Genomic DNA, 13,931 nt, shown 5'->3' with positions numbered 1-13,931 from the left:
TGCTAGGATCGCCCAGCTGCCATCCCCGTTGCTGCCATCCCCCAGCAGTCCTTTGTCCGCTGGAGAGATGGACGAGACATGTCCTTCCTGCGTTTTTGTCTCTGTTTCCCACGCATAGCTACTGGGCAGCACATCGCTCCCTGCTCACACAGGACTGTCCTGGCTGAAGGGATAGGCCAAACCCAGACAGGCCACTGTCCCCACGACGCCAGGCGGTACTGCACTGAGTACGCCGGGGGCCCCAGCACATAGCCCCATGCATTGGCCAAGTAACAGCAGTGCCCAAAAGAGGGGCTCGTCCGGGAGTTGAACCCGGGACCTCTCGCACCCTAAGCGAGAATCATACCCCTAGACCAACGAGCCAGGGCGCTGCAGCTGCTCTTCGTGCCTCCCTCAGATCCTACTTGTCCAGGGTGCTGAGCGGAGCTGGTGACGCTCCCTTTGCTCCACACCACCACCACCCAGAGCAGGAAGGTCCCTTTTCCCGAACCCAGGCTGCAAGTCTGCGGCTAGCACCTGGACTTGGCATGGGTCAGCAGTTCCCCAGCTCTGGCAGATGTTACAGTTGCCAGACCCGGGATGGGCAGCCGTGCCCAGTGGATGCAGGTAGCCCCCAGGCACGGGGATGTAGCTCAGTGGGAGAGCGCTTGCTTCGCATGTAAGAGGCCCTGGGTTCAAGTCCCAGCATCTCCACATGCCTTTTCTCTGGAAAGCTGTCTTGCAGTGCTGGAAACGGCTGCACCCTTGGAAGAAACTTCCCTTCTTCCGCCGTCCAGCTTGTAGGGATTTCCCTCTCCTGCCTAGAGACTGGACTCTCTGCTGGGCCTGAGGTTTCTCCTTGGTTCCCATAAAAAGCTACTGGTTGTTCTTTTTTCCCACTCCCAGGAGCTGTCAACTTGGGTTGGCGAGGTGCAGGCGGTGGGGCTCCCTCAGCAGTTCTCTGTTGGCTAAGGGCCTCCAGGACTGGGAGGTCACCTCTGGGGCAGGTCAGGGGATTTTTTTTTTTTTTTCTGGACACAGCCCCTCGAGCAAGGGCTTCCTGTACCTGTGCAGGGGCAGGACTGTGGTCCATCTGAGAGCCCAGGCTATGCTGCCGCTGCAGTGCCCACACCATGCACAGAGCAAGGGATGCCGGCTGTGGGGCTGTCATCACCCCATTCTGCCGTCCTCAGGGCTGCCCCTAAAAGCCCTTTCCCCGCCGAGCAGGTGGACAAGTCTTGGCCCTTTCTGGGTTTTGCCTCTGCTTCCCATGCACACATAGGGTGGCACATCACTCCCAGCTCTCTCATGGGGACTGTCCGGACTTTCAAGACATGGCCAACCCAGCCAGGCTGCCCATCCCCATTATGCCAGGCATCACTGCCCTCGCTGTGCCCTGGCTTCCAGGCAGGGGCTGCACTGGGGCCCAAAAGGAGGGCTCGTCCGGGAGTTGAACCCGGGACCTCTCGCACCCTAAGCGAGAATCATACCACTAGACCAACGAGCCAGGGTGGCATAGGTTTATGTGCACCCAGTGTATGTGTCCCAGAAGCTCATGGTGCTGGAGGGGCTGGCAATGCTCCCTTTGCCCCCCGCCCAGCACATAAGGGGTTGGATTTTGTGGAAGGGCCCCAGGAAACTCAGCAAGGCTGACCTGTGCATGCGAGGGGACGGTGGCGTTGACAGTGCACGGCGAGCCCTGGGGCCAGGTGGGTGCCCCCGGGCAGGTGGGAGCAGATTCCCACACATCCCAGCGTGCCTGTGCCTGCAGCTGTGATGGCCGAGGGGTGAAGGCGTTGAGCTTGAAACCCAGCAGGACTCAAACCTGTGCAGGTTCAAATCCTGCTCACAGTGAGAAGTTTTACTCGCAGGGTCCAGGGCTGGAGCTGAGGGAGCCCTGCCACAGAGAAGGCTCTCGAGAGGAAAGCTTGGGCTGAAGGAGGGAGGGAGCAAGGGCAGCCCCAGCCCTGTCCCCTGCCCCCTTTGGGGAAGTTCCTCGCAGGAGCCCCTCTGGCTTTGTGGCATCCCCAGAGCTGAGGGGGGACTCTGCCTCCACGGGGGGGCTTTTCCAGTTTTTGCCGCCCTAAAAGAACTGAGGAAGCAGCAGCTGAAGTGTACAGGGTACGGGAGCTGGATCCCCTTTCCCCTGTGTCCCAGGGGGCTCTTCAAGTTGTCCTCTCCCTGACCACTGTGAGGAGGTGGGGGAGCCAACTGTGCCATCCTGGCTCGTTGGTCTAGGGGTATGATTCTCGCTTTGGGTGCGAGAGGTCCCGGGTTCAACTCCCGGACGAGCCCCCCCCTTTTGGGCACCACCAGCCCCGTGCATGCCCAGCCTGTGTGGAGGACCCCCCCAAAACAGCCTATGCAGGGGGCTGGGGCACACCAACACAGCACGAGAGGATGGGCAGCTTGTCCAGGTTGGCACGTGCCAGGATGGGATGACCTCCAGAGCCGGGAGCAATAGACAAGGTGCACCCCACACACACCCCTGTCTGCGCTCCTGGGAGGAGGACCAACAAAACAGTCGTGGGCCAAGCCCAGCCAGCACAGAGGTGGTCCCCAAGGCTTTCTCGGGGGGACCTCAGTGGGGGAGGACTGTCCCACCACTGCAGCTGCTGCCTTGGGGACAGCTTTGGGGAGGAAAAGACACCTGGAGATGCTGGGGCTTGAACCCAGGGCCTCTTACATGCGAAGCAAGCGCTCTCCCACTGAGCTACATCCCCCGTGCCGGGGGGCTGCCTGTGCCCACTGGGCACTGCTGCCCACCCCACACAGCCCTGCTGTCCTGATTTACAGTTTATGGTGGTGGCCAGGTCCAGCCCTGGCAGGAAGAGGGACCTCCTTGCTCCAGCTACACCAGACCTCAGGGTAGCATGCAGCATCATTGGCCCCAAGCCGGACACCTCCCCAGGCAGGTAGTGCTGGCAGCATGAGTTGGTTGACCTGGCCTCTCTTGCAGGACACAAAAACAGGTATGGAGTGAGGGAGGGACCCTATAGCCGTAGCCCTGGCCATGCTCTTTGCAGGCAGCTGGGGGATGCCGGTGCCAGAGCTCCTTTCCTAAGCAGGGGATGTGAGGAAAGGCATTTCCTCCCAGAAGCCAGTTTGCAGGTGCCATCTCCTGTGATGCCCATGCCGGGACCCCGGCTGCTCCTTGCGCTTGGCACTTGCAGCCCCTGTGCCCCATCCCACCACCACCTCATCACCCACAGGCCCCTCACAGACCTGCACTGGGGCTGTCCCGTGGGGCTGGGGCATGATGCAGCTGGGCCTGGCAGCCCCTCACTTGCCAGCCGTACTTGGGGCGCAGTGGGGCTGGGACAGGGACTGAAGGTCCTAGGCTGCACTGACATGGGGCTCTGGTGGCCACGGGCAGGGTTGTGGGTGGGGGCCCCAGGTGAGGCTGGTGAGGGCCATTGTGGCCTGTTAGTGCCTTGAGGGCCCTGACAGCAGCCTCCCCCCTGCCAGGTGTGTCACACCTCGCAGAGGTCTGGGGTCAGAAGAGACTCGTTGCGGAGTGGTTTCATTGCTGTGGGGTTTCAGAGGGCCATTTCAGGGGACATGGAGCCAGGGCAGGGACAGGGAACTAGGGAAGGAACCTGGCAGGGGTGATTCAGGGATGGGGCCAGGGTTCAGGTTGCCCGTGAGGGGCCCCAGCGGCCAGGTGGGCTTCAGGGGGGTGAAGGGGAGATGTTCCAGCCGCCCCTGATGAGCCCCAGAGGTAGGTGGGCTGGAGGAGAAGGCCCAGCCAAGGCATATGGAGAGAGGGGAGCCAGAAACCATTTGCCCTGGGGCCATGGGGTAGGGGTGTCTCAGAGGGGACAGGATAGGGGATCAGGGCCACTCAGGGATGCTACTGAGAAGACGCAGGCCCCATAACTGTAGGGCACATGGTGTGGGCTTACCTGCAAAGATTCCTGCCAGAGGGCCATGCCCACCCACCACCACCAGCACTGGGTCCCTGCAAGGCCTCGTGAGGTGCTGAGAGGCACAGGGGCCCCAAGGTACCCGAGCTGGGTTGGGGGGGGGGGGAGGGGGACAGCTGTGCCATCCCGGCTCGTTGGTCTAGGGGTATGATTCTCGCTTCGGGTGCGAGAGGTCCCGGGTTCAACTCCCGGACGAGCCCTCCTTTTGGGCATTGCTGTTGCTTGGCCGTAGCAGAGCTCACGTGGGACCTAGCTGTTGGCCCTGTCTGCCCTGTGCCCCCAAGGGGTCTATAGGAGCCAAGGTGGCAGTGGGACAAGGCACGGGGCTGTGAGTGCCAGGCACATGGAGCTGCCAGCACCATCTGCCCGGGGAGCTGCCCGGCATGGGGCCGGTGATGCTGCGTGCTGCCCAGTGTTCGTCAGCGGCGCAGCCGGAGCAGGGAGGGCCCTCTGCCTGCATCTGGGCTGCAGCACCAGGGCTGGAATGGCCCATGACCCAGGGCCTGTAAGTCCCCCAGCCCTGGCAGTGGCTGTCCAGGTGGCAGGGATGTGTGGGGTGGGCAGTGGTGCCCAGTGGGCACAGGCAGCCCCCCGGCACGGGGGATGTAGCTCAGTGGGAGAGCGCTTGCTTCGCATGTAAGAGGCCCTGGGTTCAAGCCCCAGCATCTCCACATGCCTTTTCTCCAGAAAGCCTTCTCCCTGGTGGCCGCACTGGTGGCAAATGACTGCGCCCTGGGAGGAAACTTCCCTTCCTCCTCCACCCGCCTCTGAGGAGGAGATCTCCCTCTCCAGACCTGAGACTGCTGGGCCTGGGTTTCTTCCTGACTCTTGCAAAATCCTTCTGGTTGTTCCCGTGAGCCACTGACCATACGGTGCAGTCTCTGGGGCTCCCTCAGCAGCTCCTGGTTGCTCGAGGGGTACTGGGACGGGGATGAAAGCTCCAGGGCAGGTCAGGGGATCTTTTTTCTGGACAAAAGGGATGCTTGGGATGCCGCCTACCTGTGCAGGGGCAGCAAGCTGAGCTGCTGTGAGATCACAGCCCAGTGAAGAGCCCCTGCTGCAGTGCCCACACCATGCACAGCAGAGGCCCGGAGAGTGCTCCCCACCTGGGAAAACGGGACCCACGCCCCCCCACTCTGCCATCCCCAACAGCCCTTTCCCCACCAAGGCGCTGAGGAGCCCTGATCCTTTCTGTGTTTTTTCACTTTTGCTGATGCGAACATGGGGTGGCACATCGCTCCTGGATGTCCCAGGGACTGTTCCTGCTGATGGGACATGCCAAACCTGCCCTTGCCATACCCTGGCCCCCATGTGCATGCTTTGCTGGGTCCTGGGGCCCAGCTGGGAAAAACCAGGGCCATGGGGCCCAAAAAAAGGCTCTACTGGGAGTTGAGCTCAGCATCTCTTGAACCCTAGGCAGAAATCACCTCTGGAATGACAAGGCAGTTTTGTGTGCACCCCTAGGTCACCCAGCCCTTGTGCCCTAGATATTTGGGGTGCTCGGGGGGGGGGGCGGGGAGCTGGCAGCACCCCCTTCAGACCCCAGCGCCAAGAGGCTGGTTTTCCTGCAAGGGCTGTGCTGGCAGCCCTGGGGACAGGAGCAGGGCTGAGCCGTGTGCATGAGGAGACAACAGGGGGACAGACAGGAGGCTTTCCCACTTCCTAGGAAAATGGGGCAGCAGTGAGGACCCTCAGGCCAAGCTGGGGGGGCCAGCAGTGTGCAGTGATCCCCTGGGCCATGTGTGTGCCCTGGGGCGGGAGGGGGCACGTTCCCACACCTCCTGCAGCGCCCGTGTCCAGGACTATAGTGGCCAAGGGGCGACGGAGTTGAACTTGAAATCCAGCGGGTTTTCCTGCTCCTCTACTCCTGGAGGTGCTGGTTCATTAAGATCCCAGTAAGGAAGGCACTCAGAGTCAGTAAAGTATGGCTTAAAGTGCCATTTATTGGAGCTAATACTATAAGGAAAATTAGGATAGTAGAGTTAATCTTACATCCCTTCAGGTGCTGGGTAGGCAGAGTTGTGCAGCGTCAGACAGACCTCCAGTCAGGGTGCAGCTCGCCATGCAGATCCCGTCTGTCAAAACGTTACCCAGCACTTTGGTCTTTTGCAGTCTTACAAGACTTTTCTTAAGAGAAACAATCCTGTTTGTCATTTCTACTGTCAGATAAAAAGGGTGTTCACATGAGAACTTGCTGCTGCACTTTCAAATAAAGGCAGGGACATGCAGGTGGTGTAACCGCCAGTGCCGAATAGGAGCTGCCCACAGGCTCCTTCACTACAATCAGCCACCCAGGTTTATCCAACGGCCGAGAGATAACGAGCAACACCACACAGGCATGAAGGCCAAGCTCTACGTGCAGCATAACGCTACACAGCACAGGCCTGTCCCAACGTGAGATAACTTTTAGTGGATCACCAGCCCCTCCACGTATGATGGTTAGGATCACTACAGCCATGCAGGTTCAAATCCTGCTCACTGCAAGAGGTTTTATTCACAAGACCCCTGGGCTTGGGGGCTTTGGGCCACCCTGTGCTGCAGAGAAATACCTGAGCCCTGGAGGTTGGCCAGGGACCAGGGCAGCCCCTGCTCCAGCCCTGCCCTCCCTGGGCAGCAGCTCCTGTACAGGGAAACCCAGACCTTGGCTGGGACCCCCTGGCCCTGGGGCAGCCCAAAGGCAGGAGGAGCCCTGGCCCCACACTTGGGACATGAAGGACCCAGAGGTTTTGCAGCCCTGGGGAAGCAGCAGCCGAGACCTACAGGGTGGGAGAGCTGGATCCCTTTTCCCTGGAGCCCCAGGCAGCTCCCCACATCACACCCACCCTCCTCCCCGGGGCAGGTGGGGGAGCCGATGGCTGGAGAGCAGTGGGGAAGGGAGAGGGGAGCACCCAGGGGAACTGTCCCCAGCAGTGCTGGTCCAGGTGCTAGCCGCAGACTTGCAGCCTGGGTTCAGGAAAAGGGACCTTCCTGCTCTGGGTGGTGGTGGTGTGGAGCAAAGGGAGCGTCACCAGCTCCGCTCAGCACCCTGGACAAGTAGGATCTGAGGGAGGCACGAAGAGCAGCTGCAGCGCCCTGGCTCGTTGGTCTAGGGGTATGATTCTCGCTTAGGGTGCGAGAGGTCCCGGGTTCAACTCCCGGACGAGCCCCTCTTTTGGGCACTGCTGTTGCCCAGCTGGTGCATCATGCCCCAGCACAGCCCATGCCGGAGGGGCGCTGGGGCACAACAGGGGCAGCAGTGTGCAAGCGTGATACTTGTCCTCTCAGCAGGGACGGGCCCTGTGAGAGCCCAGGAAAAGGAAAACAGCTGTGAGCATTTCCCTGGTGCCTGGGAGGAAACCCAGGTGCATGGGCTTTCCTGGGGGACCCTTTCTGGGAACTCTGCTACCTACCTGCTGCCTTGGGGAGAGCTTTAGGGAGGAAAAAACACCTGGAGATGCTGGGGCTTGAACCCAGGACCTCTTACATGCAAAGCAAGCGCTCTCCCACTGAGCTACATCCCCCTTGCCTGGGTACTGCTGCCTGCCCCACACAGCCCTGCTGCCCTGAAACCTACCAGGACTGTCGGCACACAGCCATGTCCAGGCACTGGCCCCGTCCTTGGCACTGCAACCCAGGAGCAGGAAGAAGGACCTCCCTGATCCAGCCACGCCACTGACAAACTCTGGGCGGTAGACAGCATCGTTGGCCCCGCGTCAGACACCTACCCCACGCACATCCTGCAGTGGGGAGGGACCCCAGGCGTCCGGGCACAGCCCCAGCCCATGCTCCCTGCCACGCAACACCCAGTGCCTTGCTGTTCCCTCACCGCCCCTGGCCTGGGGATGCCCTGGCTCCCAAACCCCTTCCCTCTATCCCTACCCCCGACACCAGCGCCCTCTTGCCCATCACACAGCACGGCCCAGCCCACCACCACCGCTCCAGCCCTACAACCTGCCCGATCTAACCCAGGGAGAACAACCGCCCACGTGGCCCAGTGGGGCTGCCCCAGCCTTGGTCCTGGTTCTGCCCATGCCTCACAGATGAGGCTCCCCCCACCGGGGGACGCTGGGGATAGCCCTCCGCATGGCCGACGCCTTCCCGACATGCGATCACCCATAGCACCCAACCAAGCCCTGTGCACCATCCCGCTGCTGCCCTGGCACCCCCAGGCCCCTTGCAGCCCAGAGCAGGGGCCGTTCCAGGGGGCTGGAGCATGAGGCAGCCCCCAGCCTGCCGCTCGGGCTGGGACCCCTGGGGGTGGGAAACAGCCCTGCTTGCCCCACCAAGCCCAAAGCCCTGAGGACCACCGCGCACCGCTGGGGGGGAACACAGTGGGAACAAAAACCGATGGCCGGGCCCCAAACGAGCTCTGCCCCAGCCAGGCACAACCAGCAGCGGCTGATGCCCAAAAAGGGGGGGGGGGGGGGGGCTCGTCCGGGAGTTGAACCCGGGACCTCTCGCACCCTAAGCGAGAATCATACCCCTAGACCAACGAGCCAGGGTGCTGCGGGCCCCTCGGTGCTCAGCCCCTGGGCCCCAGTTCATGGCGGTGCTCGGGGAGGGGGAGGCAGGTGCTCCCGCGGAGCAGGGGGATGGTTTTTGCACAAAGGTCCTGCTGCCGGCCCCAGGGACCAGACTGCAGCCGAGCCCTGTGCGGGGAGGGGGAACCAGCAATTACTGCCTAGGAAACGTTCCCACTGCCAAGGAGAAAAAAAGTGGGTACAAAGGGCCAGGAGGGGATTCTTTGGGGCCAGGCCAGGGCTGGGGCTGGGAAAGCCCATCAGAGGCTGTGGACTAACCTGCTCTGCAAAAGGCCCTCAGCAGAAAGTCTAGGCTGGGGGGCCAAGGCAGCCCCAGCCCTGTCTCTTGTCCCCTTGCTGGCAGTTCCTGCATGGGCAAACCCAGACTCTGGCTGGGACCCTGGCCCTGAAGCAGCCCCAAGGCAGGAGGGACTTGGGGTGTGCAGGTGCCTGGGGTGTTCCAGGTTTTGGAGAGCTAGGGAAGCTGGAGACCGCTTTTTAATGGGGTCATGGGAAATAGGCCTTTCTGAAGGGACATGATGGGAGACAGGGGCCAGCCAGGCACAGGGAGACAACTATGCCTTTGTGGAGATGCAGGATCCACAGCTACATGGCATGGGGTATTGAGTTATTTGCAAACGCTCCCACCAGAGGTCTACGGTGCCCAGCACCAGCAGTGCTTGGCCCTGTGCTGTGCTTGTGAGGCTCCAGCTGTGCTGTCCTGGCCTGCTGGTCTCAAGGTATGATTTGATTCCTGCTTTGAGTGCAAGAGGTTCCCACATTCAACTGCTGGGCAATCCTTCCTTTTGGGTCCTGTGCCATGCCTGGGAAGTGCCGGTGCTCGGCCAGCGCAGAGCTCATTCGAGGCCAGGCCATCATCTTCACTAACCCCACATTGTCCCAAGGCAGTGGGCCTGCTGGGCCACTGGGCTCAGCAGGGCAAGTGGGGCTGCTCCCCATCCCTGGGGATCCCAGCCCCACTGCGTCCCCAGCATGGCTGGCAGGCAGGGAACTGCCAAGCCCAGCTGCATCATGCCCCAGCCCCACGGGACAGCCCCAGTGCAGGTCTGTGAGGGGCCTGTGGGTGATGAGGTGGTGGTGGGACAGAGCCCAGGGGCTGCAAGTGCCAGGCGCAAGGAGCAGCCAGGGTCCAGGCACTGGCATCACAGGAGATGGCACCTGCAAACTGGCTTCAGCCTCTGGAGGGAAAATCCTTACGTCCACCAGCCCTGGCAGATGTCTCGGTGGCAGGGATGTGTGGGGTGGGCGGCGGTGCCCAGTGGGCACAGGCAGCCCCCCGGCATGGGGATGTAGCTCAGTGGGAGAGCGCTTGCTTTGCATGTAAGAGGCCCTGGGTTCAAGCCCCAGCATCTCCACATGCTTTTTCTCTATGAATGCCCTTTCCCTGGTGACCGCACTGGTGGAAGTGGCTGCAGCCTGAACCTCCCTTCTTCTTCCACTGGCCTCTGAGGGGGAGATTTCCCTGCCCAAACCTGAGAATGGGATCTCTGCTGGGGCTGGGTTTCTTCCTGGCTCCTGCAAAATCCTTCTGGTTGTTCCTTTTTCCCAAAGGAGCTGCTGACCACGGGGCCAGTGGAGGGCAGGTGTGGACTGAGAACACCAAGAGTGGGAAGATGGATTCCAGGCAGGTCAGGGGATGTTTTTTCTGCCTGTACCTCTGCCAGGGCAGGAAGCTGAGCTGCTGTGGGGCCGGTGATCCAGCTGAGACCTCCAGCTGTGGTGCCCTTGCAGTGCCTGCACCATGCACCACAGCCCCAGCCATGACATGGGTTGAGGGGAGAGCGACCTGCTAGGGGACACGGTGCCAACATTGCCTCGCTCTGCCCTCCGCCGCGCCACCTTCAACAGTTGGGGAGCAGAGCAGGGCAATGGCCAGTCAGGAGGCTTTCCCACTTCCCAGGAAACTGGGGCGGCAATGAAGGGCCAAGTTGGGAGGCCCTGAGGCCAGGAGCGCAGTGCACAGCCCCCCACTGCCACAGTTGCAGGTTTATCTGCAAACGTTCCTACTGGAGGGATGAACCGCCAAATACCACCATTGCTGGGACTCAGCAGGGCCATCTGCCAGCCTGGAGCCACAGGACCGTGGCTCACCTGAGGTGAGCTGGGGGGGCCAACTGTGCCATCCTGGCTCGTTGGTCTAGGGGTATGATTCTCGCTTTGGGTGCGAGAGGTCCCGGGTTCAACTCCCGGACGAGCCCCCCTTTTGGGCACCACCAGCCCCATGCATACCCAGCCCATGTGCAGGACCCCAAAACAGCCTATGCGGGGGGCTGGAGCACCCCTACACAGCACGAGAGGATGGGCAGCTTGTCCAGGTTGGCACGTGCCAGGATGGACCTCCAGAGCCGGGAGCGATGTGCCATGTGGGAAACGGAGACAATGTGCACCTCACACACTCCCCTGTCTGCAGCTCCTGTGGGGAGGGCAAACAAAACAGTGGTTTCCCAGAGCCTAGGCATGCCTGGGAAGAAACCTTAAGCCCAGCCAGCACAGACGGTCCCCAAGGCTTTCCTGGGAGGACCTCAGTGGGGAGGACTGTCCCACCACTGCAGCTGCTGCCTTGGGGACAGCTTTGGGGAGGAAAAGACACCTGGAGATGCTGGGGCTTGAACCCAGGGCCTCTTACATGCAAAGCAAGCGCTCTCCCACTGAGCTACATCCCCCGTGCCGGGGGGCTGCCTGTGCCCACTGGGCACTGCTGCCCACCTCTCGCAGCCCTGCTGCCCCAGCACCCATTGATGCCAGGGGGTTTTGGTCCATGGCTGTAGACAGGGCTTGGCAGCCCCTCACCTGCCAGCCAGGGTCCCAGCAGGCACAGAGGAGCTGGGACCCTTGGGGATGGTGAGCAGCCCCAGTAATTATAGGGCAACCCTGGAGGGAGAAGCAGTGGGGGGTGAAAGTCAGGGGATGGGACCCAGACGAGCTCTGCGTCAGCCAGGCAAAAGAAGGGCTCGTCCGGGAGTTGAACCCGGGACCTCTCGCACCCGAAGCGAGAATCATACCCCTAGACCAACGAGCCGGGATGCTGCAGCTGCTCTGTCCCCAGATCAGGTCCTGCCCACTGCATCTCCAGGCTGGCATGGCCCCAGTAGTGCTGAGTTCATTTCAGAGCATTTGCAGATAAACCTGCTCCCTGTGCCCTGCACCTGTGGGTCTTGCATCTTCCCAGCCGTGCAGGGACCTCACCAACCCTGGGTGGCCCCTGTCCCCCATCGTGCCCCCTTGGAGACTCATTGCACATGGCCCCAGGACATATGGTCTCTGGCTCCCCATCCTGTATGCCTTGGCTGCCACTTCCCCAGTCCTCAAAAAATTGGAAAACCCAAGGGCTTGCATACCCCAAGAAGAGCCAGGACCCCCTTCTGCCTTGAGACTGTCACCGAGACTGGGTCCCAGGCAGGGTCTGGGTTTCCCTGGGCAGGAGCTGCTGCCCAGAGGACAAGGGACAGGGCTGGGGCTGCCTTGGTCCCCACCTCCCTTCCTCCAGCCCAGGCTTTCCCCAGACGGCCCTGGGCAGCCCTGCATGCCATGGCCCCAGGCCCCACCTGGGGATCCCCGCACCAGCCCTGGACCCTGCGAGTAAAACCTCACGCTGTGAGCAGGATTCGAACCTGCGCAGGGAAACCCCCATTGGATTTCGAGTCCAACGCCTTCACCCCTCGGCCATCACAGCCGCAGGCGCAGGCAGCTTGGGGGTGCACGGGAACCTGCCCCCGCCGGCCCTGGGGCACCCACGCGGCCCCGGGGGCTCACCGTGCCCCACCGCCTGACCCGGCAGCATCTGACTCGGCCCCTTCTTACTGCTCCGTTTTCCTAGGAAGTGGGAAAGTCTCCTGGGGGGGGGGGGGGGAGGCCGTCCCTGTCCCCCCCTCCCCGCACAGGGCTCGGCTGCAGTCTGGTCCCCCGGGGCCGGCAGCAGGACCTTTGTGCAAAAACCATCCCCCTGCTCCGTGGGAGCACCTGCCTCCCCCTCCCCGAGCACCGCCATGAACTGGGGCCCAGGGGCTGAGCACCGAGGGGCCCGCAGCACCCTGGCTCGTTGGTCTAGGGGTATGATTCTCGCTTAGGGTGCGAGAGGTCCCGGGTTCAACTCCCGGACGAGCCCCCCCCCCCCCTTTTTGGGCATCAGCCGCTGCTGGTTGTGCCTGGCTGGGGTAGAGCTCGTTTGGGGCCCGGCCATCGTTTTTTGTTCCCACTGTGTTCCCCCCCAGCGGTGCGCGGTGGTCCTCAGGGCTTTGGGCTTGGTGGGGCAAGCAGGGCTGTTTCCCACCCCAGGGGTCCCAGCCCGAGCGGCAGGCTGGGGGCTGCAAGGGGCCCTGGGTGTGGGCAACCCCACCATGACCCAGGGCACAGCGGGCCCCTTCCTGAGGCCAGGCTGGGTGCTGCCGGACCACTCCGGGGTGCAGTGGGCACCAGGGGCACCAGGGCAGTAGGGCGCCATGGCTTAGCTGGTTAAAGCGCCTGTCTAGTAAACAGGAGATCCTGGGTTCAACTCCCAGTGGTGCCTGCGCTGGGGGGACTGTTTTGCCCCCCTCTCACCTCCAAACTCCCGGCCCCGGGGGGGCCACCACCGGCGGCCTCTGTCCTCCTGAAGCCCTGCCTGGACAGGGCCACCGCAGCGCCGGGAGCGGGGGCAGCGTGCGGCTCCCCCAGCGACGCAGCCCCCTCTCGGCGCCGGGGAAGGAAAGCCTCCTTACGCCCCACCAGGGGCTGCCCTGCCTGCAGCTCCTGCCTGCGGCCTCCCAGCCTCCTGCCCTTTTGAGGAGGGTCCGGCTGCATCTTCTCCCTCACCCCCTTTCGGTGGGGGAAGACGCAACCGGCCTCTCGTGGTCCTGGTTCTCTGTGTCACTGTATGTCTCTGCTTAGGAAACAAGTGGTTGATGCTAGTCTGCACCATCCCTGTCCGTCCGGTGAGGAGAGGGGAACACAAGCACCTCTTTTCCATTCGTCTCCTCCTCCCTTCTTGCCCCTGGTTCCTCCCTTCCCTCTGGGTGACTTGTCTTGGAGCCCCTCATCAGAGAGGGCCCGGGAGGTGAAACCGCTCATCACCCAACAGCACCCAGGACCCTCCTGGGGAGGAGCTCCTAGCAAATACCTAGTCTGTGAGGGCAACTGCAGCATGGTGCAATGTGGCATCCTTCCAGAGGGTAGACATCACTATTCCCCCCACCACCACCGTTTGCCTTTGAAGAGGGGGAAGGCACAGAGAAACTGAGGAGGCCAGGTGAAAGGAATTAAAGAAGAATCTAAAAGGGCAGCCAGGAGATGGCTTAAAGCCTCTTGTTCAGTACCCCTGGTAAAGGAAATCCCCATCAGAAGTATTTAAAAGAGCGATTACCACAGAAAGTGGCTATTAAGGAGGAAGGTGATAGCCCTCAGAAAGAGGAAGGTGGGGCCAAAAAGCAGATGGAGATGAAGGAAGCGTGAAATCGTGATGAGGTAGGTGCTCTTGGGGAACGAGTACAGGAAAAAATAGGACGTGATCTCTGTCAGCGATGCACCTTGG

General features: G+C 62.0%; 18 non-coding genes across 18 annotated transcripts; 10 read left to right on the top strand and 8 right to left on the bottom strand.

The window, feature by feature from the left end:
- Positions 1-291: 291 nt before the first annotated feature.
- Positions 292-363, bottom strand: TRNAP-AGG (transfer RNA proline (anticodon AGG)). The gene has a single exon. It is a non-coding gene; the product is annotated as a tRNA-Pro (tRNA).
- A 258-nt stretch (positions 364-621) lies between these two features.
- Positions 622-693, top strand: TRNAA-CGC (transfer RNA alanine (anticodon CGC)). Its single transcript has one exon. It is a non-coding gene; the product is annotated as a tRNA-Ala (tRNA).
- Positions 694-1,414: 721 nt separating this feature from the next.
- Positions 1,415-1,486, bottom strand: TRNAP-AGG (transfer RNA proline (anticodon AGG)). The gene has a single exon. It is a non-coding gene; the product is annotated as a tRNA-Pro (tRNA).
- A 263-nt stretch (positions 1,487-1,749) lies between these two features.
- Positions 1,750-1,833, top strand: TRNAS-UGA (transfer RNA serine (anticodon UGA)). Its single transcript is given in 2 exon segments — positions 1,750-1,786; positions 1,797-1,833. It is a non-coding gene; the product is annotated as a tRNA-Ser (tRNA).
- A 369-nt stretch (positions 1,834-2,202) lies between these two features.
- TRNAP-UGG (transfer RNA proline (anticodon UGG)) lies at positions 2,203-2,274 on the top strand. Its single transcript has one exon. It is a non-coding gene; the product is annotated as a tRNA-Pro (tRNA).
- A 356-nt stretch (positions 2,275-2,630) lies between these two features.
- TRNAA-CGC (transfer RNA alanine (anticodon CGC)) lies at positions 2,631-2,702 on the bottom strand. Its single transcript has one exon. It is a non-coding gene; the product is annotated as a tRNA-Ala (tRNA).
- Positions 2,703-4,033: 1,331 nt separating this feature from the next.
- Positions 4,034-4,105, top strand: TRNAP-CGG (transfer RNA proline (anticodon CGG)). The gene has a single exon. It is a non-coding gene; the product is annotated as a tRNA-Pro (tRNA).
- Positions 4,106-4,504: 399 nt separating this feature from the next.
- On the top strand, positions 4,505-4,576 carry TRNAA-CGC (transfer RNA alanine (anticodon CGC)). The gene has a single exon. It is a non-coding gene; the product is annotated as a tRNA-Ala (tRNA).
- Positions 4,577-6,979: 2,403 nt separating this feature from the next.
- Positions 6,980-7,051, top strand: TRNAP-AGG (transfer RNA proline (anticodon AGG)). Its single transcript has one exon. It is a non-coding gene; the product is annotated as a tRNA-Pro (tRNA).
- A 282-nt stretch (positions 7,052-7,333) lies between these two features.
- On the bottom strand, positions 7,334-7,405 carry TRNAA-UGC (transfer RNA alanine (anticodon UGC)). The gene has a single exon. It is a non-coding gene; the product is annotated as a tRNA-Ala (tRNA).
- A 905-nt stretch (positions 7,406-8,310) lies between these two features.
- Positions 8,311-8,382, bottom strand: TRNAP-AGG (transfer RNA proline (anticodon AGG)). The gene has a single exon. It is a non-coding gene; the product is annotated as a tRNA-Pro (tRNA).
- A 1,326-nt stretch (positions 8,383-9,708) lies between these two features.
- TRNAA-UGC (transfer RNA alanine (anticodon UGC)) lies at positions 9,709-9,780 on the top strand. The gene has a single exon. It is a non-coding gene; the product is annotated as a tRNA-Ala (tRNA).
- Positions 9,781-10,551: 771 nt separating this feature from the next.
- Positions 10,552-10,623, top strand: TRNAP-UGG (transfer RNA proline (anticodon UGG)). The gene has a single exon. It is a non-coding gene; the product is annotated as a tRNA-Pro (tRNA).
- Positions 10,624-11,016: 393 nt separating this feature from the next.
- On the bottom strand, positions 11,017-11,088 carry TRNAA-UGC (transfer RNA alanine (anticodon UGC)). The gene has a single exon. It is a non-coding gene; the product is annotated as a tRNA-Ala (tRNA).
- Positions 11,089-11,372: 284 nt separating this feature from the next.
- Positions 11,373-11,444, bottom strand: TRNAP-CGG (transfer RNA proline (anticodon CGG)). Its single transcript has one exon. It is a non-coding gene; the product is annotated as a tRNA-Pro (tRNA).
- Positions 11,445-12,015: 571 nt separating this feature from the next.
- On the bottom strand, positions 12,016-12,098 carry TRNAS-CGA (transfer RNA serine (anticodon CGA)). Its single transcript has one exon. It is a non-coding gene; the product is annotated as a tRNA-Ser (tRNA).
- Positions 12,099-12,458: 360 nt separating this feature from the next.
- Positions 12,459-12,530, top strand: TRNAP-AGG (transfer RNA proline (anticodon AGG)). The gene has a single exon. It is a non-coding gene; the product is annotated as a tRNA-Pro (tRNA).
- Positions 12,531-12,858: 328 nt separating this feature from the next.
- On the top strand, positions 12,859-12,932 carry TRNAT-AGU (transfer RNA threonine (anticodon AGU)). The gene has a single exon. It is a non-coding gene; the product is annotated as a tRNA-Thr (tRNA).
- The last annotated feature ends 999 nt before the right edge of the window (positions 12,933-13,931 follow it).

This window comes from Struthio camelus, chromosome 6 (genome assembly GCF_040807025.1).
Source record: "Struthio camelus isolate bStrCam1 chromosome 6, bStrCam1.hap1, whole genome shotgun sequence".
In the NCBI taxonomy this organism is placed as follows: Eukaryota; Metazoa; Chordata; class Aves; order Struthioniformes; family Struthionidae; genus Struthio; species Struthio camelus.
Note: the sequence above shows the minus strand (reverse complement) of the source record. Positions and strands in the feature narration are given on the sequence as shown.